The 23,440-nt window shown below is 44.0% G+C and overlaps 2 long non-coding RNA genes and 1 pseudogene across 2 annotated transcripts in view; 2 read left to right on the forward strand and 1 right to left on the reverse strand.

Moving 5' to 3' along the window:
• LOC139045506 (uncharacterized) overlaps positions 1–1,463 on the forward strand; it is a 36,498-nt gene extending 35,035 nt beyond the window's left edge. The window contains exon 4 of the long non-coding RNA XR_011503934.1: positions 580–1,463. This is a non-coding gene — a long non-coding RNA (uncharacterized lncRNA). The remainder of the gene's footprint in view (positions 1–579) is intronic.
• Positions 1,464–2,497: 1,034 nt separating this feature from the next.
• Positions 2,498–8,533, reverse strand: LOC139045475 (uncharacterized protein C2orf78-like; annotated as a pseudogene).
• Positions 8,534–13,043: 4,510 nt separating this feature from the next.
• The window catches only part of LOC139045505 (uncharacterized), a 36,236-nt gene continuing 25,839 nt past the window's right edge, over positions 13,044–23,440 (forward strand). Inside the window, exons 1-2 of the long non-coding RNA XR_011503933.1 lie at positions 13,044–13,298; positions 22,878–23,009. This is a non-coding gene — a long non-coding RNA (uncharacterized lncRNA). The remainder of the gene's footprint in view (positions 13,299–22,877; positions 23,010–23,440) is intronic.

Below are 23,440 nucleotides of genomic sequence, written 5' to 3' on the forward strand. Positions count from 1 at the left end.
AATTGATGACCCAAGGGGTGCTTCCTAACACAATATAAATTCTCAATAAATGTAAATTACTAGGGGAAACAACCTAAATGTCCATGAACTGAGGAAAGGATAAACAAGTGTGGTGGATCCATACAATAGAATATTTTACAGTCCTAAAAAAGAATGAAAGACTGACACATACTACAACATGGATGAACTTTGAAAACATTCTGCTAAGTGAAAGAAGCCAGACACAAAGGTCACATATTGTGGTGTATTTCATATGTATGAAATGTCTAGAAAAGACAAGTCCATAGAGACAGAAAACAGCTGAGTAGTTGCCTGGGGCTGGAGAGAAGAGGGAATGAGGAGCAGCCTCTAATGGTTAGGGGGGTTTCTTTTAGGGGTGATGAAAATGTGATGTGTTAGATAATGCTGGTGGTTGCCTGTGCTTGTGAATGTACTAAATGCCACTGAATTTACAATTTCAAAAGATGAATTTCTATGGTATGTGAATTATGTCTCAATAAAAATAATTTTAGAAATGTAAATTACCAATTTTCCCATGATAATTATCTGCTATCCCCTTCTCTCCCCCACCCCCCACAGCATTCCCTTTTATGCCCCCCCTCCCCTGGCTCACCCCCTCCAGGTGCCCTACAAGCCTCCCAAGATGCGACTCTGGACCCTTGGGCACATACGTCCTGCCTCGTGGAGCAGCGACCCAGTGTTCACGTGCTCCCACCGCTCTCCTGCCCTGTGATCGACGCTTCCAGTGGATTTTTCTTGTGTGCTTTTGGATGATGGCGATGTTTAGAGAGGGCAGAAACAGACCAGGTGGATTGCGGAGGCCCTGGCAGGCGCCTCAAGTTAATGTTTATGAAGAGATGTTTTTCCAAAGAAAATATACAGGTGACCAACAGGCTTATGAAAAGATGTTCAACGTGACTAGTTTTTAGGGAAATGCATTCAAAACTAAAATGAGTTATCACCTCCTCCCCATCAGAAAGGCTATTATTAAAAAAACAAGAAATAGCAAGTGTTGGAAGGGTGTGCAGAAAAGGGAACACTTGTATAGTGCTGGTCAGAATGTTAACTGGTACAGCCACTATGGAAAGCAGTATGGAGATTCCTCAAAAAAGTAAAAATAAGACTACCATATGATCTAGCTATTCCACTTCTGGGTATTTATCCAAAGAACACGGAAACACGCTAATGGGAAAAGATATATGTGCCCCTGTGTTCGTTGCATCATTATTCACAATAGCCAAGACTTGGAAACAACCAACGTGCCCATTGAGAGATGAATGGATAAAGAAGATGATATATATATACACACACACAGTGGAATCCTACTCAGCCATAAAACATGAAATCTTGCCATTTGCGACAACGTGAATGAACCCTGAGGGTGTTATGCTAAGTGAAATAAGTCAGATGGAGAAAGACATATACCCTATGCTTCACTCATATGTGGAAGATAAACAAACACATAGATACGAGAAGGAAAAGGGTGGGAGGAGGAGGAAAGGGGTAAGGGGCAGATGTGTAAGATGACATATGGCAGTTAGACTTGGGTGGGGAACATGATGTAGTCTGTACAGAAGGGGAAATAGAATGAAGTACATCTAAAGAAGAAAAATCTAGGCCCCTCCAGAAGTTGGATCTCGTCCACCAGTAACGTCCAGATGCTGTGCTCTGAAAGCCAGCTTGGTCACCAACAAGCATTAGCCAATACTGAGCACTGCTGGCATGCAGGTCTCAAGTTGAGGCCTTGCTCCTCCGCAGGCAGTGTGACTGCAGCCCACTGCAGAACATCAGTAGTAAAGCGGCTCAGTGACCCTGGCCTCGCGTGTTGTTGCAAAGGTTAACTGAAGTAGTGAGTTCGTGGGCCTGGTGCACAGGGGTCGGGGAAAGGCGATTTCTCTGCCTGCCCTGTCCTGGGTGGGCCTCCTGCTGCAGCAGCTCCCATGGGGAGGCCCCTGTTACCAGCTGCCCCCAAGGTGACTCAGCCCTGGTCATTCATCTCATAGATTCCCTTTTGATTTATACTGACCGTCCTCAGCCATAGTCATTCATGGATGAGGTGACCCAGGGCTTTTGGAGAAGTGTCCTGAATCTCTTGTTTCCCAGAACACTGATGTGATCACGAGCCATAAGTACAGCCTCCCTGAGAGAGTTTTTACATTTGTCCTGGTCCACCTAGACTCGTCAGCTGCCATCTTCAACTCTATTCCAATTTTACTCTTTTAACGCTCCTCTCAGGCCCTGCTTCTGACTTCTGCCATTCATGACTCCTGCTTCTTTTTCTAAACCCCTAAAATCTCTCCCCTTTTGGCTACCCCAGCCCTAGACCCACTTCCTGCCTGTTTCATCATTTTGTATGCCTTTCCCTCTTTCTCCCATCCAACGTCACTTCTTTTTTCTCATGAAGCCTTTGATCCCCACCCCCACCAAAGAGAAACCACAGTTAACAGCATCTCCAAGACAAAAGGCTTCTTTATTACTCATCTATTAACTAGTACTGCTATTTATTGTTCTAGTAAATTTTTAAAATATCAAAATATATAACTCTTATCTATCTATAGAAAAACATCTGGACCCCAAAGGGGCACCAAGAGCCCTAGCAGCCTTATATCGCGTAGCCATAGTATCGAGAAATTTCCATTTCTTTTTCCCTCTCAATGAAAAACTGCACTTTCCCCCAAGAGGTGTACTTGGCAGCCTTCTCACGCTCCTGTTGAGCCTGCCTCTTCATGGCCTCCCGCTCTGGCCTCTGTTCCTGTGTGATGGGCTCTGACATCACTGGCCCTGGAATGACGGGTTTCCTCCATGGAATTGGTTGCTTGCTGAAATCCTCCAGTAGATACTGGGCGGGAGGCTTGGGCGGGGCCCGGAGCATGGGCACAGCAGTGGGAACGGGCTCCTGCTGGAGAGAAGTGCAAGATGCTGTTCTGTAAGGTGCAGGCCTTGAAGCAGGACACTGAGGGCCGCTAGGCCGGGTGGGGTTGGTGGAAATTGGCCGAGCTGGTCTGGCAGGACCTGTCAAAGATGCAGGAGCTGGGTGGGTGGAATTGACTGCAGTTGGTTGAGCTGAGTTGATGGAAGCAGGCCGGGCAGGGTCTGCCACAGCAGGCCGATGTGAGGCCAGAGCCTGTGGCCTCCGAGGAACAGGTCGAGCTGGAGGCTTGTCCACGGACAGAAAAGGCAAAGGTACCAACCTGACCTTCCCAGGAGGTGGCAGCTCATCCCGGGATGGAGGTGGACACTGTTTTTCAGCCCTGCCATCTGGTTTCTGAGCTTGGACTCGAGTTTCCAAAGGACCTTGACGCTTGAGTGGGGTATCCAGCCACGGTTTGATAGCTGGGCAGGGCTGGGGGTGTTTGGGGTTGCTGCAGGTTCCCAGGGCCCGGGAGGAAGAGGGCCCGGTGTTCTTCTCACTCTTCCTCCCCAGAGCATGAAACACCTGCACCGACTCCAGCATGTGCTGGCCGAGGCTGGTTCGAGGCCGCTTAAAGGTTTCTTGGCTCAGCTCGGGTTGATTCTTCCTCCGCTTCATCTTGGGCATCATTGGCTTCTCTTCCACCCTGACTTCAGTCCCTGACTGCCGACTCTCTCCGGCTTTCTTGGGGTTGTTTCCTCTGGTCCTCTTGGTCCTTTCCTGCCCATGGCTCTTAGTTGTACTGATCCTGCTGGGTGCGGCTTTCTGAGGTTTGCTGTTGGAGTGCTCGGCCTCGTTCTCAGGAGCCCTGTCACTGGCTGCAGCATTGCAAATAAGCCCTTCTCCCCCTGACAGGCACTCCGGGTCCTTTGGCTGGATTTTGGCCTTGGGAGCACCATCGAGAGGCTCAGAGGCCTGATGTTTGTTCTTCCTGGTGTTATCGGAGGCATCCTTTCTGCTACTTGACTTTTCCTACAGCTGGATGGACTCGATGGCTCCTGTCTCTTTGGCTTGGATCAGCTCGGGGCCTTGGGGTTGATCAAGGTCTTTCAAGGGGTCGAATAGTTGGGGAAGGTGACCATCCTCCATCAGTGTAGCGATGTCTGCAAGGCCACCGCTAGCCTCGGTCCCGTTTTCCAGTGTCCCTTGGCCCTCAAGACTCAGGCTACTCTTTCCCAGATCAGCGTTTTCGGAAGCAGGGTGGTCCTCTGGCCCGAGGGGATCGATGCAGGCCAGGAGCTGGAGAATATCAGGAATTTCTAAAGGCTGTAGTAGCGGATCTTGGTTTTGTATTGGGATCTGGTCGGGATCCAGGGGCTTTGCAAGGTTGGTGTTAAACTCATCCCAGTTCTTTGGATTTGGAGACAGTGCCAGGAGGTCACTGTTAGAAGTGTGGACTGGAGCTGTCAGTGAAAGATCCCCAAGCTCAGCTGGTGGGTCACTCTGCAGCATCTGGGTATTTCTGCTACTGCAGGATTTGGGGAATTCTGGAGCTTGCTGTAGGTAAATTTTCTGGCTTGGCGATTCCAGCCCCAGGGAAGTCTCCATCCCCAGGGACGTTTCCACCACTACAAAGGAAGCAAGGATGAAGTGAGTCCTCGGTGGGTGAGGTGTTCCCCCTTAGACACCAGTGCAGCAACCACGTCCCTTCCCCCGATGGGCAAGGCGTTTCTCCTGGCTCTTAAGGATCATGGACAGCGCCCTGTACTAGGAGATAAGAGGCGAGTGTTCTGGTTCTTACTGGTGATCATTGGATGTCATTGTCCCTTGGTTTTCTTTGTATTTCATAGGATTGTCATAGGAGAATTAAAAAGTAAAAGAGATTTTTGAAGTATGAGACATTTCACAATTCCTAGCATTCTCCTGAGAGAATAAGAACACTTCGCACCGCGGACCAGGATAGGGAGTGGAGCTCTTCCTGATGAAATTTATAAGTAAGGACAGATTCTTAGCCCACTGAGTTTGGACGGGATCTGGGGAGACAAGGTCTTATTCCCGGTATCAGGAAAGTGGCAGAAAGTTAACCTGACGCTATGGGAATGAGGGTTCTGAAGCGCCTTCCCAGGAGACTGAACTTGTACATCAGGACAGGGAGTTCATTTGTGTGTGGTGGTACAGGGCACTTAGCAGGTGGAGCAATGAGACTTGTGGGGTCCCTTGGTGTGCTCTTGGGGTTCTCAGCCATGAAGTGTAGGTGGGCATTACACTGCCCCCTTCTGACCTGTATTATGTGCTCTTATGTCGTGTCTGAAATGGGGAGCACTGAGCGAGGGTAGTGTGCACTAACGTGTCAGGACTTCAGTTCTACCTGTCTGTGGCCTCGCCGCTTCCCAGCTGCAGATTTGACCCTGATTTTGGATGCAGACCTCCTTTCTCTGCCTTCTTGCTGTTTGTACTCACCTTGAGATCTGGTTTGTGGGATGGCTGGAGCAGACGCAGCGTAGCAGACCCCAGAGGTGGAGGCTGGTGGAAGGACATGTGTGGGCTGAATCTCCTTTAGTACCAACACCATTTCTGGTTGAGGAGCAGAGGCCCCAGCTCCTGTGTAGGACACAGAGCCGTAGGACTGCAGGCAGGGGCCAAGTTCTCCAGACAGCAGAGGCCCCAGTGTGCCGTGACCATAGTAGTACACCTGGCTTCCTTCCTGGTAGGGAAGTGACAGGCTGTGTCCCTGATTTGGAACCTGAGATGGTGTTCCCTGAACAAGGCTGGTGGAAAGTGATGGATACAGTGGGACCAGGTTATTGGCACCTGAAGTTCTGTCATAGTGTGCTGCCATAGACATGGAAGAAACCGCTGTGTCGTGGCCAGTGACAGAGTGCAGTCTCCGAGTGAAGAGGACTCCTGTGCAGTGCTTCCTGGGACACCCCACTCAAAGAGACCCGGATAGGAAGCAGCTGAGGTGGAGCTCTGGCTCTGGCCAGTCACTCCAGACAGCGTGGTTGTGCTAGAATGTTGGTAAAGGTAGGCGCTGCCCATGAGTGGCTGGGAAGAGGTGCCCGAGGCTGATGGCAGTAGCCATCCTGAACTGACGGCTGGAGCAGAGACTCTGGAGAAATTGCAGACACTTCCTGCTAGGGAAGCTGCATCGCTCACCACAGGAAGAGAGAGCTGCAGGGAGCTTGGAGTTCCAAGTAAAAATGGATTTTGGAAATTTTCTGTAGGGAACAAGAGGGTGAAGAAAAACTCAATGAGACTGATCAACTCTGACAATGTTTGAGAAGCATCATCTCAAGGTTGCTGCATGAGGAAGCCTCTCATCCCCTGCTCACTGAGATAGCGAACATCCACCCCTTTATGGTGGTTGTAAGGCCGGGTGCAGTTTGTTCCTTTCTGTGTAACTGCCTGTGCTCCCAGCTGCGGCAGAGATGTGCAGAAGCCCCAAGCGGTGTGGTTCACACCTTGTTGTCTAGGCTGGAAGCCCCTTCTCGCTGTCCATCCTTCCCTTGAGCCTCCCCTAGTCCTGACTCATCTACTCTTTGCTAGAATAGAAGCATTTTAGAAGTAGAACGTCCTCAGAGATGCTCTGTTCTAACATTCTCCTGGTACGAGTGAGGAAACTGAGGCTCAGAGAGGTCAGCTGGAGTGGTCCGATTCTCCCATTATGGCAGCATCATCACCAGGTCACAGAGCCTGTCTCCTGACTTCTTGCCAGGACTCTGCTCTGACTGTTCCACTACCAGAACCCGGGAGAAGGAGACCTCCTAATAAGGTGTTTTCTTGGTCCCTTAGAAAACAGTGCAGCTGTTACCACTGTCTTCTTCAGGGTCTGTTTGCTCGTGCAGTTCACGTGCTGTTCCCTAGAGTTCACCCAGTAGTCAGTCCGGGTGGTAGGTGTAAAGGGTCACTCTTACCCTCTTCAAGCCTGGTTTCTGATCCTACCTCCACAGGATTGCCTGAGGGTGTGCATCCCAAGAAGTGCTTTTTGAAAGAAAACTGTAATTTAATCTCTGAGCATCGGGTTACTCATCTGTAGTTATAGTAATAATGATTATAATCTTAGTAATAATTCATACATGAATGAAAGTTGTATGTGGCATATCTGTTATAGGGAGAAAGACAATTTCTGTAAAAAATCATGGAAAACCTTTATCACAGAACTAAAAATAACTATACTGATATATGAAAACTGAGGTATGTAGCAAGCACTAAAGCATAATAAGTTTACTAATAAATGAAATTATGTATCACACATACTGTGTCGTGAAAGTGAGTATTGCTGCCTCCATTGTAGTGAATACTATTTACCAAAACCAGCCCAGAGTGGAAGGTGATCTTGAATGAATTCCTAGCCATTACGTGCCCACAGAGAAGCTATATGAATAAAACTCACCTGAAAGGCATTAAATGCTATAAATGTGAATGTACATCTGGCCACAATACGAGCAGAGTGATATTTCAGTGAAAACTGGTACAAAGCTGAGAGCAACATCCTAAGTGTAAAGGAATTCCGTTACTGTGCCCGTTCTTATTTCTCTGATCATGACCCAGCAAGGAACAGCTAGTAAGGAATTAGTCCTTCTGATTCAAGTTAGGGGATATTATTTCTTTTTAAATTTATGTTTTATTTTTAACAGGCATAACATCTGCATAGTTGAAAAATGAGAATAAAACAGTAGAAACTCTGTTGCCTCCTGCCCTCTGGATAACGACTTTATCAGTTTCTGGATTATAGGAAGTGTCATTCCTAAAAGATCTCTGAAATGTGTATATTCAAACTCTCAGGTGCCATCCATGTTCAGAGAGGCAAGAGAAAAAAGCAAACAAGTGAGTCTGAGTCTGAGAAGCTGCTTTTCCTGGCGATGCCCTCCCCTGCCTTACTCGCCTTCCTCGGCTATGAATGTGAGCGTTTGCTGAAGTCAGCTGTGCTTCATCCTGCTCTGAGCACATCTCTCTCTGTGCTCTTCCTGCTTCAATTGAAAATCTTTGGTTCCTTCAGCATTTCATGCCAAACCACCTCTTTTTCCTGGAGAGCTCCTCCTTGCTCTCCTCCTCATTCTTCTATTTCCTCAGCCCTCTAGGTTCCTGTTGGCCTGTGCTGATGAAAACAATCCTCAACTTCTTGACCTTTGAAGAACTAGTCCCCCTGTAGCCCAGTACTCTCCATCTCCTACCCTATTTTCCTTTTCACCTCATTTAGGTAGAAAATTCCAGAACATGTGAATATTGCTATTTGACGCACCCTAAATTTGAAGTACTAGAGTTGAAATGTCAGTGGAGGGAGACCATTGCAGATGAAACCTCTGGGTATATTTTACTAGTTTTCTGCATCACCTAGGATTTCTCTCTGTTTCTCAGGGAACACTCTCAAGAAGTCTCTGATTTCATTTCTACCTGGGTGCCCTTTAAGATTCAATATGAGAAAAGAAAAGGAGCAGAAGGAACAACAGTTGTAATATCCTGATGTGAGAGATGAGGAGGAAACAGAGTTTGTGAGAGAGTCGACGACTTGTCCAAAGTCACACAGCTCATGCATGTCAAAGTAAAATGTGAAATTACTCTCCCAGGTTTCTAATTCAATACTTTCCCTCATTTTTCCATGCTCTTTTGAATCTACTACCAAATTTGGGGGCAAAAAGACATAACAAAAAACATTTAAAAGTTTCTTTCGCTACCTGACATGGTGAGAAAAGAAGAGGAAGCATCAACTGCAGATGCAAGGAATGAGGAGATGATACCAGAGGAAGTCTGAGTGGCTGCCGCCAAAGAGCGGTGTGTCCAGTACGAAGGTCGCTGGTCACACTGGTCACTTGCAATGATCCAAATTTATTTACCAGCAACTCCATGGAAACCCCAAGATTCTACCAGGTGGCAGTAGGTCCAGGGGGAGAACGATGTCACAGAGCAGGCAGTGTAAAGGTAAGAGACAACCAATAGGGCGGCCAGATTCCCCACAAGAAGATAGGATTGGGTGGAGGGAGTCAGGGGAGAGCTACAGCAGCACTTGCGTGGCTGAGCTCTGGGGAGGTGACATCCTAGGAGCCAGATGCCATAGTCTCTCTTCCCCAGGCTCTTATATTAGGGAATCTTCTCAACGTTCCTTATAGATGTTCATTAATATAATTAACTCATGATTATTTTAGTCTATAAATTATACATTTTGAATTATTGTACATTTATAATTTTAGGTACAGTTAATTAATATCCTTAGTGAGGAAGGAAAGGGACATGTAGATTGACTCAATACAGTTGTTTTGAACTCCTATCAGTTGATCTAACTGTGAACTTGTTGAAGCTTTTAAGGAGCAAAGGAAGGGATTAATGAGTTCTTTCTGTAACTTGGTGAAAGAGTAGGGTGAGGTTTGTTGAGTGCCCCTTGTGGGGAATGATGTGGTTCAAGGCTCTTCTCTTTCAGTTTCTTCTCCTTGAATCCTACCTTCCTTGGACTGAGCTGGGCTGGGCTAGGTTGGACTTGCATCTCTCTGCTGCTCCCCTTTTCTTTTTTCTGCATTATAGGCCTTGTTTCTGGGACCAGCCTCGCCCTTGCTTCTCCCCCGCCTGGATGTTACTTCCTTTCAATCCCAGCAGCAGAGGTCTTCTTTCCAGTGCCTGATGCTTCTGAAAATGGCGTCTGCCCATTAGAAGCATATGCCAGGGAGCCAGAGACACAGCTGAGGGCAGAGGTCTTCTCTTCCAGCCTTGGGTTGCAATTCTTTTGCCCATAATTTGCTACCTCTGGCTCATTTGGCCACACAGGCCTCCTGCCATCCTGCGCTTTTATACGTGAGAGTCATTTGGGGTCCTCCCCTTTCCTTCTCCTCTGAGTGTATCCGGTGTGGCAGTTGCTGTAGCTTCCTCCCTCTTGGAAACAGCCACTGTAGAACATTGGGCCTCTAGGGTTCTCTGTCGGCCATGGTTGTGGGCAAGGCCAAGCGACATGCAGAGGAGAATAGTGAGAGAAAGAGGAGGACATTCGTGGAGAATAGGGAAGAGGCAAGGTGAAAGGGACAGAAAAAGAGAGTTGCCTGTGGATTTTTGGGTTTCTTGAGAAACAGGTTGATACATTTTGGCCTCACTTTGTATTAACGGAACTGACAATTCAGTATATATTTTTTAATGTCACTGGATGGTCCAGCAACAGCCACGAATTCTGTACATTTAAGAGAATAACCTTAAATTACTTTGCCTCATTTTGTTTTATGTGATATTGCACGATTTATGTTATTCATTGGTATGTTTGTAGAATATGGGTCGTTTTCAAATGCTCTGGGTCTGTCTCCGTGTTTTTCCTGGTTCCGTTTTTAAGGATCCAACACTGGGAGACAGATCACATGCTGTTCTCCTGCTGATTGTTCATTTTGAAGCGTCATGAACTAACTTGACCTGAAGGGTTCTGTGGAGAAACTTACGAGGGGACTGTGAGAAGCATTGTGGTGAGTTGCACGGTGCCCTCACGCCTAAGGAGCAGATGTGTGCAGTGCACCCGGCTGGCCTGGGAGCCTCTGCTTTTGTGCCCCTGCTTAGTGCTCTTCTCTCTAACCACTCTGGTGACTGTGAGACAGTGGGCGAGGGCTGAGTTGCTGCTGATTTGTATGTGGAGTCAGCTGGTTTGGGGAGGAAATCTTTGCATGCAGTCATTTTCCTTGGTGGCAGACTTTTCGGATGCCTAGGTGTGTGATCCAAGATGCCAGAGGCCACGAGAAGATAGCTGCTAGATGTGACCTCCAGAGACACACATTTCATTTATAGGCTTATTTTTCCTGTTATGAAATGTGAATGCTTTGAGTGATGGCGGGGGTGTTTACCCGAGGAGAAATTGTGAAGGGTGTTGCAGTGTCGAGATATGGCTTGAGCTCACGTTTGAAATTTTTTGTCCCTCAGCTTCATACCTCAAATAGCCTACTTCCCTGACATGAGGATGTAACAGGAGGCTAACAACATATCCTAGATATCCGCAAGTTAAACCAGTCTCTCTCTTTTTTCTATGTTCCCATGGAAATGAAGGGGATCCAGAGCTACTGCAGGTTAGGGTGGGTGACGTAAGATTGGAACAATTGTGGTAAGACAAATTCAGGTGGCAGTCAAATGTTTATACAAGAAAATATTCACTTTCAACATCCAATCTAGTTAGGCAAACCCTTACTTAGGCCTTTCCTGGTTCCCGGCCTCTGTAACTACATTCTCTCCGTAGTTCTGGGCATTTAACCTTAGCTTGCAGACTCAGCGTCATATTAGCCTCTAATAGAATCTTAAGTGAAGCTGGGAGAAACTTCCAAGCTTGAGTCCAACGCTGTGGAACTGAGCATCAAGCCCTACACTCACAGAAAGCCTTTTTTTTAATAGTTAGGGCACTGTCTTGTCCCATAGAGCCACTTCCTGCATTTCGTACCCATGGGGATAACTGAGACTTGTCTTCACGCAACATGCCCTGTCCTTCTACCCCTGAGGCTCTTCCTTACTCTCCCCATCGTCACGTTTTCATTTAATTAAGGCCTAGAGTCCCTCACACTCCTGCATGTTCCCTGGGGCCCTACAAGACACTGGCAGATTTTGTTAGTGTCAACTGCTTAGCTGTTTGGTGATCCAAATATGCCTTGCTCCTGTATTTTCCATTCCAGTGTCCTGCATACCTATTCTGGCGTTTTTTAACCTCAGGTTGGATTCACACCCTGGAAGGCCTACGCTTTGCCGGTTCCCATAGTTTCTAAAAAGCGTTTTATGCTTAGGTCTGTATTTTCTTGTGTCAACTGAGTGTGTTCCCACCCCAAGCTTGTGTCACTTAGCAAATGGGAAGTGCAAGACCCATATAGCCTTTCTAGATTCTGATCGATGTATGTCATATTTTCTGTAGTCGTGTCTATAGACGTTTGTACCGGATGTACTTTTAGGCCACTACACACCGGTTGGATATTACTTTTCATAGATTCCAAAGGAATATTTTATGATGTAGCACCAAACTTGAATGTACTGAGTTGTAAGTTTGCAAACGATGGTGTGCTCACATATGTCGTTCTTTTTCCAGATAGCAATTTACTAATATTGATCCATGTTTAATAATGTAGAAGATTTCCGAATTGTAAATGCTTGGGCATTCGAACTTGGTTACACTATGATTGTCCCAGAAATGTTAAAGCTAGTGATCTTTTTGCCGTTCGTTCATTCCTTTATTTTAGAACTCTGATCTTTCTGACCCTCCGTTTACCTAGCACTGAAATGGCTGTAAAGATTGTTAACAGTGTTTGTAAGATATTTTCAGAAAGTAGAAAATAGTAAATAAACCTTTGCTATTAGAATTATCTACGGTTTAATCTGAAATTTAGTGCCCCTTCTGCCTTCAGACCTGTTGTAGGACGTGGTGTTCTTTGCTGTTCCCCTTGTAGCCAGATTAAGGGTTTTTCTAACAGGTACTGCTCCCTGTGCCTGATACTGTGTGGAAATTGTAGCCTTGAGATCCACTCTTATCACTCTCAGTTATTTTTTGGTATTTCCTACAATATACATACCATCACCCTCTAGCTGATACCTGGCACAGGATAGGAATCCAATAAAGTTTCACTGTAAGTGGGAGGGTAGGTCGTTACAATGGTTTTGGAGGGTAATTAGACAGTACTTTTCAAAATTTTAAGTTTGCATGTCCTCTTTCTAGTAATTCTACTTCTAAGAATTTAAAAGTAGCTGTATTCACGCACGAGGGTGTTCACATTGCAGTCCGTCTGTAACAGAGGACAAAAAACCGGAAACCAACTAAAAGTCCATCAGTATTGGACTCATCATGTGAATTATGGTAAATTATAAGCCATGTAATACTATGCAAGCATTAGCAAGAATAGAATGGATGTATGAATAAATGGACTGGGAAGTTCAGTGTCCAGGGTTGATTGTAGGATGTATAGAGTGTGCTGCTTTTACACGAAATCGAGTCTATGCATATAGGTACAAAGAAATATTTATATAAAATATACGAGTGAATGTGAGCACTTGGAAAATATCAGGACAACCACACAAGGAACTGGGGAAGTGGGAAAAAAACCTTTCATTCCATGTCCCATATTGCTTGAAATCTCAAGGCCTTGACAAACGTGCCGTGATCTGCATGAGCTGTAGTTCTGTCCTCAAGCGAAGGAGGGCGCTGTGGCCACCAGAGTCCTGTTTACTAACCCAGCTTCTCAGGCCGCCGGCGTGGTGACGTCATGAGGATGGGAAGTAGCGCATGCGCAGTAGTAAGGATGAGGGTTGCCTAGATTGCTACCGAGGTGCTTGCAGTTGGGGGACTTGTTCTGTTCCCGAGCGCCCCGGACGGGGGACTTTCTCACTGTTGGCATTCGATGGTCAGCATCTTGGGCCCGCATGAGACAGTGGTTTCGTACCTGCCACGCCCAGTCCAGGGACCCTACTTGTCCGGGCGTTCTTCAGCCAAGAGGAAGGGTGGAAACCATGTCTCCGAAAGGTAATAAGCCTTGGCTCCTGAGCGCGGTCCTGCCGCCTTTTAGCTCCTGGGCCTGGGCCTCGTCCACTGGGGTCCCTGTCTGTCACTGTTGCCGCTGCAGGGCTCTTGGCCCCTCTGCCCTTGCTCGGAGGCACTGACTGGCTGGCTGCTTGCCAGCAGTAGCCGAAACAAACAGTCTGAGATGTTCTGATTTCTCCCCATCCTTTTGAAAACAAGGTTCTGGCCATTGCTGCTCTGATATGAGGCATACGGACTGCTTTTTAGGATGGTCTGTCAATGCTGGGGACAGGACTTAATTATCCAAACTGAGTCCTGCTCGATTCCTCAAATCGTGTTGTTTTGGCGTGGAAAATGTGAATAATAAGAGCTAAGTTTGAGTGAAAAAGCCCTCCAGTACTGTTGAACTTTCTATGGAAAATGTTGGATTGTGTTGCGTCCAGGAATCACAAAGGGCACCTGGTGCTTCTCACCAGGTCTCATTGGAGAGATCTTCCTCTATAGTTCAAATGATTGACTGCGAAACTTTGCCTTTGAGACCTTCGTTTCCTCCATCTCATACCTCACGAAGTCCGCTTCATCTTATCTCCTGAATATCTTGGAATGTGTCACCTTCTTTCCCTCAGCATCCTCTTACAGAACTTGCCTGATCTTTTGCGTTTAGGTCCTGACTAGTGTGCATGTATCTACTCTCCTTTCCTTCCAAGCCATTCTTCACACAGGAACTCTTTTTAATAGGCGAGTTGGAACATTGATCAGAAGCATGGCTCAAAAGGATTGTTTCAGAATAAAAGCGAACTCTTGACTCTGACCTTGAAGAGTCTGCCTGGTCTAGAATCCTCTCTGCTTCTTCAGCCCCGTCTTGTGCCCCTTTTGCCCTCACTTTCTATCCTTCAGATTCACTGAGTTAGTTTCAGTTAATTCTCCCCGATCCTATAGAAGTTAGCTCAAATACTGCTTTTCGCTGTAACTCCTAGCACTAAGTGAAGTTCACAGCCCCTTTTCCATTGGATATTCTTTCAAAATATGAACTTGAAGTTGTGCACTGATTGTGTTTGATGGCATCAGTTGTATGAGAGTTAAAAATAAACCATGAAGTGAAATAATTGAATTTAAACGATTTCAACTCTGGGACAACATAAAGCACACTAACATTTGTAGTATAGATGTCCTAGAAGGAGAAAAGAGAGACAAAGCAGCAGAGAATCTATCTGAAAAAATAAAAGCTGAAAACTTTCCTAACCTAAGGAAGGATACAAACAGCCAGGCACAGAAAGCACAGAGTGCACCAAGCCAAATAAACCCATGAGGCCCACACCAAGACACGTTATAATTAAAATATCCAAAATTAGAGATAAAAAGAGAATCCTAAAAACTGTGAGAGAAAGGCAGTAAGCACATACAAAGGAAACCCCATAAGGCTATCAGCTGACTTCTCAGCCAAAAGATTAGAAGCTAGCCAGGAGTGGCATGGTATTTAAGGTGCTGAAAGGAAAAAAAGAATACTTGGCAAGGTTATCATTCAGCATGGAAGGAGAGATAGAGTTTGCCAAACAAGCAAAAATTAAAGGAGTTTATCACCAAGAAACCAGTTCTACAAGAAATGCTAAAGGACCTTATTTAAGTGAGAAAGAGAAGACCACAATAGGAATAAGAAAATTATCCCCAAAAAAGTCAATGAAATCATTGGTAAAGGCAAAAATACAGTAAAAGTAGCAGATCAGCCACCTATGAAGATAATAAAAAGGTCAAGAGACAAAAGTACTAAAATTACCTATTTCAATGATAACAAGGTAATGGATACACACAAAATAAGATGTTAGATATGATATCAAAAAGAAAATGGGGGAGGAGGGGAGTAAAAGAGTAGAGCTTTCAGAAAGAAGTCAAACTAAAGAGGCCTTCAACTCAATATAGATTGCTGTATACCTAGATTATTATATATGAACCTCATGGTAGTCACAAACCAGAAGCCTATAATAAATACACAAATAATTAAGAGAAAGGAACCCAAACATAATATTAAAGACAGCCATGAAACCACAAGGGAAGAGAGCAAGAGAAAAAGAAAGGAACAGAGAAGAACTCCTAAAACACCCAGAAAAAAAGTAAAAAAGTGGTAATAAGTACATATTTATCAATAGCTGCTTTAAATGTCAATGGACTAAATGTTCCAATCGAAAGGCATAGGATGGCCAATTAGATAAAATAGTAAGACTGAGACATATGCTGTACATCAGAGACACACACTTCAGACCCTCGCAAACTGAAAGTAAAAGGATGGAAAGAGCTACTCCATGCAAATGGCAAAGAAAATAAAGCTGGGATAGCAATACTTGTATCAGACAAAATAGACTTTGAAACAAAAACTGTAATGAGACAAAAAAGGGCACTACGTAATGATAAAGGAAACAATCCGACAAGAGGATATAAGACTTGTAAATACCTGTGCACCCAACATAGCAGCACCTAAGTATATAAAGCAATTATTAACAGACATAAAAGGAGAAATAGACGGTGACAGAATAATAGTAGGGGACGTTAACACTCCACTTACACCGAAGGATAGATCATCCAAACAGAAGATCAATAAGGAAATGTCGGCCTTAAAAAACACATTAGACCAGATGGACTTAATAGATATATATAGAACATTTGATCCCAAAACCGCAGAATACACGTTCTTTTCAAATGCACGTGGAATGTTCTCCAGGATAGATCGCATATTAGGCCACAAAACAAGTCTCAACAAATTAAAGAAGATTGAAATAATACCAAGCATCTTCTCTGACCACAAAGGTATGAAACTAGAGATCAATCAGAAAAGCCACTGATTTGTCAAGATTAACCCTAATGCTACTGAGCAACAGTTGGGTCAATGAATAAATCAAAGGAGAAATCAAAAATACCTGGAGACGAATGAAAGTGAAAATACGACACGCCAAGATCTATGGGATACAGCAAAAGCAGTTCTAACAGAGAAGTGTATAGCAATTCAGGCCTACCTCAACAAACAAGAAAATTCCCAAATAGACCATCTAATGGTGCGCCAAAAGGACCTGGAAAGAGAAGAACAAACAAAGCCCAAATCAGTAGAAGGAAGCAAATAATAAACATCAGGGCAGAAATAAATGACATAGAGACTAAAAGAACAATAGAAAAAAATCAGTGAAACCAAGAACTCGTTCTTTGAAAAGATAAAATTGACAAGCTTTTAGCTAGACTCACCAAAGAACCAAAGAAGTCTCAAATAAATACAATTAGAAATGCAAAAGGAGACATTACAGCGGACACCTCAGAAATACAAATGATCATGAGAGAATACTATGAAAAGCGACACACCAACAAATTGGATAATCTAGGAGAAATGAATAAATTCTTAGACTCATACAACCTGCCAAAACTGAATCAAGAAGAAATCGAGAATTTGAATAGACCAATCACCGGTAAGGAGACGGAAACCATGATCAAAAACCTCCCCAAAAATAAAAGTCTGGGACCAGATGGCTTCCCTGGTGAATTCTACCAAGCATTCGAAGAAGACTTAGTACTTGTCCTCAAACTCTTCCAAAAAATTGAAGAGGAGAGGAAGCTTCCTGAGAAGCCAACATTACCCTGAAACCAAAACCAGACAAGGACAACAACAAAAAAAGGAAATTACAGGCCAACATCACTGATGAACGTTGATTCAAAAATCCTCAACAAAATATTAGCAAATTGAATACAACAATACATTAAAAAGATCATACACCATAATCAAGTAGGATGTATTTCAGGGATACAGGGATGGTTCAACATCTGCAAATCAATCATCGTGATACACCACGTTAACAAAATGAAGAAGAAAAATCACATGACCATCACAATAGACTCAGAGAAAGCATTTGACAGGATACGGCATCCATTTATGATAAAAACTGTGAATAAAAAGAAAGTACCTCAACATAATAAAGGCCATTTATGACAAACCCACAGCAAATATCATTCTCAATGGAGAAAAACTGAACGCTATCCCTCTAAAAACAGGAAGCAGACAGGGATGCCCACTTTCACCACTCTTATTTAACATAGTATTGGAAGTCTTAGCCAGAGCAATCAGGCAAGAAAAAGAAACAAAAGGGATCCAAATTGGAAAAGAAGAGGTGAAATTGTCACTATTTGCAGATGACATGATTTTATATATAGAACAACCTAAAGAATTGACTAAAAAACTTTTAGAAACAATAAATGAATATGGTCAAGTTGTACGATACAAAATCAACATACCAAAATCCATTGTGTTGCTATACACTAACAGTGAAGTAGCAGAAGGAGAAATTAAGAATACCATCCCATCTACAACTGCAACAAACAGAGTAAAGTATCTAGGAATAAGCTTAACCAAAGTGAAAGATCTGTACACTGAAAACTATAAAACCTTGCTGAAAGAAATTGAAGAAGACACAAAGAAATGGAAAGATATTCCATGCTCTTGGACTTGAAGAATTAACATAGTTAAAATGTCCATACTTCCTAAGGCAGTCTACATTTTCCATGCAATCCCTATCAAAGTTCCAGCGACATTTTTCACAGAAATAGAACAAAGAATCCTAATATTTATATGGAACAACAAAAGACCCCGAATAGCCAAAGGAATCCTGAGAAAAAAGAACAAAGCTGGAGGTGGCCCACTCCCTGATTTCAAAATATACTAAAAAACTATAGTAACCAAAACAGCATGGTACTGGCACAAAAACAGACACACAGGTCAATGGAACAGAATCGAGAGCCCAGAAAGAAACCCACACATCTATGGACAGCTAATTTTTGACAAGGGAGCCAAGAACATAGAAAAGAGAAAAGAAAGTCTCTTCAATAAGTGGTGTCGGGAGAACTGAACGGCCACATGCGAAAGAGTGAAAGTAGACCATTATCTTACACCATGCACAAACATTAACTCAAAATAGATTGACTTGAATGTAAGCCCTGGAACCATTAAACTTCTAGAAGAAAACCTAGGCAGTACACCCTGTGACATCGGTCTTAGCAGGATATTTTCAAGTACCTTGTCTGACTGGGCAAGGGAAACAATAGAAAAAATAAACAAATGGGACCACATCAAACTAAAAGCCTTCTGCACAGCAAAGGAAACCATCAGCAAAACGAAAAGGGAACCTAACAATTGGGAGAACATATTTGCAAATCATATATCTGATAAGGAGTTAATATCCAAAATATACAAAGAACTCGTACGTCTCAACAACAGAAAAACTAACAACCCAATTGAAAAATGGGCGAAAGATCTGAATAGACATTTCTCCAAAGAAGATATACAGATGGCCAACAGGCACATGGGAAGATGCTCAACATCATTAACTATCAGGGAATTGCAAATCAAAACTCCGATGAGGTGTCACCTCACTCCGGTCAGAATGGCTATAATGAACAAGACAGGAAACAATAAGTGTTGGAGAGGATGTGGAGAGAAGGGAACCCTCCTACACTGCTGGTGGGAGTGCAAACTGCTGCAGCCACTGGGGAAAACAGTATGGAGATTCCTCAAAATCTTAAGAATAGATCTACCATATGATTCAGCTATTCTACTTCTGAGTATTTATCCAAAGAACGTGAAACACAAATGCATAGAGATACATGCACCCCTATGTTCATCAGAGCATTAGTCACAGTAGCCAAGACTTGGAAGCAACCTAGGTGCCCATCAAGGGATGAATGGATAAATGAAGATTGGTATGTATACACAATAGAGTACTACTCAGTCATAAGAAATGATGAAATCCGGCCATTTATGACAACGTGAGTGGACCTTGAGGGTATTATGCTAAGTGAAATAAGTCAGAGGGAGAAAGTCTCAAAACCCGTATGATCTCATTCATAAGTAGAAGATAAAACAATGAAAAACAAACACAGAGAAACAGAGATTGGATTGGTGGTTACCAGAGGGGGAAAGGGGAGGGAGAGTGGGTAATTAGGCATACATGTGTGGTGATAGATCGTAATTAGCCTTTGGGTGGCTCGATTCATGATGTAATCTACACAGAAAGCAAAATATATAATGATGTATACCAGTAACTTGTCTAATGCTACAAACCAATGTCTCCGCAATAAAATAATAATAATAATAAAACAATTTCAGTCAGCATGGGAGTATTGATGAACCTTAGCATTCGGGACTGGGCTGGGTTATCAGGGATACAGAAGGGCTGGCCATCTGTGTCTTAGACCTTGTTTGTGGAGACGTTTGCTCTGTTTTGTTGCCTTGTATCTGTTTTTAAGATGGGAAAGAAGGAAAAAGGGGAGTACAGGTGGTTACTAGGTGGGGTTGAAGAAGGGGAGCAGCAAGATGCCAAGCGGAGAGCAGAGGGGACCCACTGTGTGGGCTGTGAATTCCATTCTCAGGGAGCCTCATTCTACACAGGGAGACAGGCTAATGTCAAATTTGGCTCACAAAAAGTGTGTTACTAGGTGGAAAGAGTGTCTCCCATTTGGACACCAGATGCTGGGGACTCATTTCATTGCTTTCAAAGTTCTTTTGAAAAGATAAGCAAAGGTTGATTTAGCATTCTTTCAGAAATCTGCATTCACTGTGTAGAGCTGTATCCTCAACCCTGTCTCACTCCGTTTCCCCTTTTTATAGCAGATACTTTGTAATATCCTCTTTACTCTCCTGAAGTGAAATTCTTAGATATATACAACCTGCTTCCATATTTAAGTTTAAGAAAAAAAGTCAATGCCGTGCTCTGACTATAATATAAAGGATAAGTAAAATAAAGTAATTTAGAATAGAGTAAGAAGTATTTACATTTCCATATGTCAATGCTTGGGCATGACTTTACTGAAAATAAAGAAATCGTCAGTTACTTGCGCCATGAATGCCAAAGCTGCCCATGCTCACTGATCTGGGTGGGTATGTTGCCTAGTGGCAGGAGTTTCAATGGTTGTGAGCTGTGCTTAGTAGATTTCCAAAGGAAACAAAGTACAGTCTTCACTAGGATGACAAGGTGACTGCTGTCCCGGACATTCAATGTCCGTGAAAACTGCGAAGAAACCCTTTGTGTTTACGTGTGAAATGGAGTCAAGTTCTAAGGCTTAGATACTTTTGAACAGTTTTTACACCTCTATGGATGTTGACTAGGACGTTCAAAAGTCATCCAGGTGTGAGACCCATTTGTGGGGCTGTTTTGAATTTGGCAAGATGTCTGGTATCCGTGACCCTCACCCACTAAACGCCAGTAAGACGCCCTCACTCCCTTCATCACAACCAAAAAAATGCCCTGGATCAGCAAGGTCAGGATTTCAGTATGGAAACTGAAAAATTGTGTTTCTCTTTTAACTAAAAAAGGGAATATGTGGGGAAAGCATTTGACCGACTTAAAAAAGGTGAGAAGAGATTCCATGTCTCGTTACCCTGCCCGGCACAGTGTGGATTAGTGTCAGGAAGAGCCCACTTTGACTGTATTGGGAATTTATTTAATTTGTGTCTCATAGGTCAGGGTTTCTTTCTTCTTCACCTACTCTGTCAATTCTTCTGCATCTCTGAACTTAAACGTTAGTGATTTCATAGATAAACAAATGGTTGTGATTCACATCCAGCAACACCAAGTTTAGTGTTTGACACATCGTAGCTACTTCCCAGTCGTTGAAGAATGAGTGAACTGACGGCCCAGCCCCACCCGCATTGGCGGTGCCTGTGAATTTCCTCCTATTTTCCTCCTCCTCTCCGCGATTGTCCTCACTCCTCGGTCCCTGCTCCACGGTCTCTGCAAGGGGATCCTGAGGTTCCCCCGGGTCCCTGCTCAGCCCCTTTTCTGCAAGGACATCAGCAGGGAGAAGCAGGAAGACTCTTCAGTCTCCTTTCCTCCACACAGCCAACATCTTTCCTGTGTGACGTGGTTATAGGAAGCCTCTTCTAGTTCTGTGTGCACAAGGTGTTCTCTTCAGTGTTGGGACTGTTTAAGGCACCATCAAGGGGGTTGCGAAGCTGCAGGGCCACTCCCAGTGCAGTCCCTGTTCACGCAGTAGAGGTAGGGAGATGAATGACCCCTGCGTGGCAGCGGAATGGGACAAGGTGTCCTGGGTGTTTGAGGGAAGTCACCCAAGGCAAAGCTGCCTCAGTACTTGGCAGTCGAGTGTCAGGCACAGTGGACTGTCAAGTGGCAAATGATGTGTCACAGAAATGCCACAGCAGAAATGCCTAGGAATGGAAAGGAGGGGGAAATGACAACAGACAGGGTTAATCAAGGAAGGCTTCCTAAGCGGTTTGTGACTAAATGAGTTACCTCAGGTTGGCTGTTGTTCAGATAGCTGGAGACGGTAATGATCCTCCAGCTCCAAGTCTGGAAGAAACTGACAGGAGAGATTGTACGCCTTGTTGTAATTAATACAGTCTTCAAACCTTTCACAATGTTCGGTGGAAGACTCAGCATCGTAGATCTGTCAGATCTTCCTAAGGTAATTTGTAAATTTAACATCATCTCATATCATCTGATTCTAAAGCTCGTATAGCAAAAGAAACTTACATAGCCAGGAAAATTCTGAAAAGGAAGAAGGTAGAAAAGGGTTGCCTAGCCCTACCAAATGTTAAGCCATACTAGAAGTGTTGCTGGAGCACAGGGGATTTTTCGGGTGGTGAAGCTAATCTGTCTGATACTCTAGGGGTAAATACATGTCATTGTACATTGGCCAAAGCCCATAGATTATACAACACAAAGTGACCCGTGATGTGAGCTATGGACTTTGATAATGATGTGTCAATGTTGCTTCATTGATTACAACAAATGGAGCACACTGGTATGGAATGGTGATGGTGGGAAAGGCTGTGTAGGGTGAAGGAGAGATGGTTAAAGTGAGAACTCTTTACTTTCTGCTCCGTTTTACTATGAAGCTAAAACTGCTCTACAAATGAGTCTATTAGTTTTTTACTTTTAATTTTTTTTATGAGGAAGACTGGCCCTGAGCTAACGTCTCTGCCAGTCTTCCTCTCTTTTGTGTGGGATGCTGCCACAGTGCGGCTTGATGAGCGGTGCTGGGTCCACACCCTGGATCCCAAACTGCAAACCCCGGGCCACCGAAGTAGAGCTGGTGAACTTAAGGACTACGCCACCAGGCCGACCACCTCTGTCAGTTTTTTAAAAGATGTGTTGCTGGCCCTTGAGTAACCACAGATCAGTGGAACAGAGTACATAAATAAGATAAATACGTAAAAGAATATTTAGCAATAAGAGCCATCCTTCATTTATTTAGATATTCTAGGAGTATTTATAAGTGCCTACTCATAGGCACTCCGCTTGGAGCTGGAGGTGCAGTGGTGGACAACACTGATGTGGTCCCTGCCTTCTGGGAGTTTACAGTCTGGTTAGGTACCCCCGTGACACAAATACAGAAGTAAATCTCTAGAAGTGAGCTTATTTTCTTCCCTCTAATCTCTGGGGGAAAAGATTGTAATCTAGCTTGTAACTTCCAGAAGGGTGGAAACTTTCCTCTGAATCACACTGTGTGTTAGCATCATAGGGCTTGAATGAATGACAGTATAAGAAAGGATTTGAAGCACACATTTGCTGTTTCTTATTTCATTCTCTCTGACAGAGTTTGGAAAAGAATCTTGTTGTAGAAGAATGTTGTTACCCCTTGGATGTTTCCAGCAAAATCTGAGAGCAGAGTGAAGAACTTGGACTGATTATTGATGTAACACACACTCCCCACTAATACAAACCAGAGGTAAATGGAACCCTTAATTGAAAGGAACCGTCTTCATTCTTATGGTATAATAAGCATAGTAATTCAGTAGTTGTAATCCTGGCCTTCTCTCATGGGTAGTATTTCAAAAAGGGAACCAAGTGCTTTCCTTAATTACACTTTTCTAATTGCTACCTGAAAAAGAGAGTAAAGATGTGAATTGAAATATAATATTTGGCAATAACCTCTGTATGTGCTTAAGAAATTCTATGAACTTCCATGTTCTATGTATATTTATAAAGTATATATTATAAAAAATACATACATATATATTTGCTGAGGAAAGATTTCTCCCTGAGATAACATACGTTGCCGCGCTTCCTCTTCTTTTGCTTGAGGAAGATGAGCCCCGAGCTAACATCTCTGCCAGTCTTCGTCTGTTTTGTATGTGGGTCAGTGCTACAGCATGGCTG

The sequence above is a fragment of the Equus asinus genome, chromosome 6 (genome assembly GCF_041296235.1).
Source record: "Equus asinus isolate D_3611 breed Donkey chromosome 6, EquAss-T2T_v2, whole genome shotgun sequence".
In the NCBI taxonomy this organism is placed as follows: domain Eukaryota; kingdom Metazoa; phylum Chordata; class Mammalia; order Perissodactyla; family Equidae; genus Equus; species Equus asinus.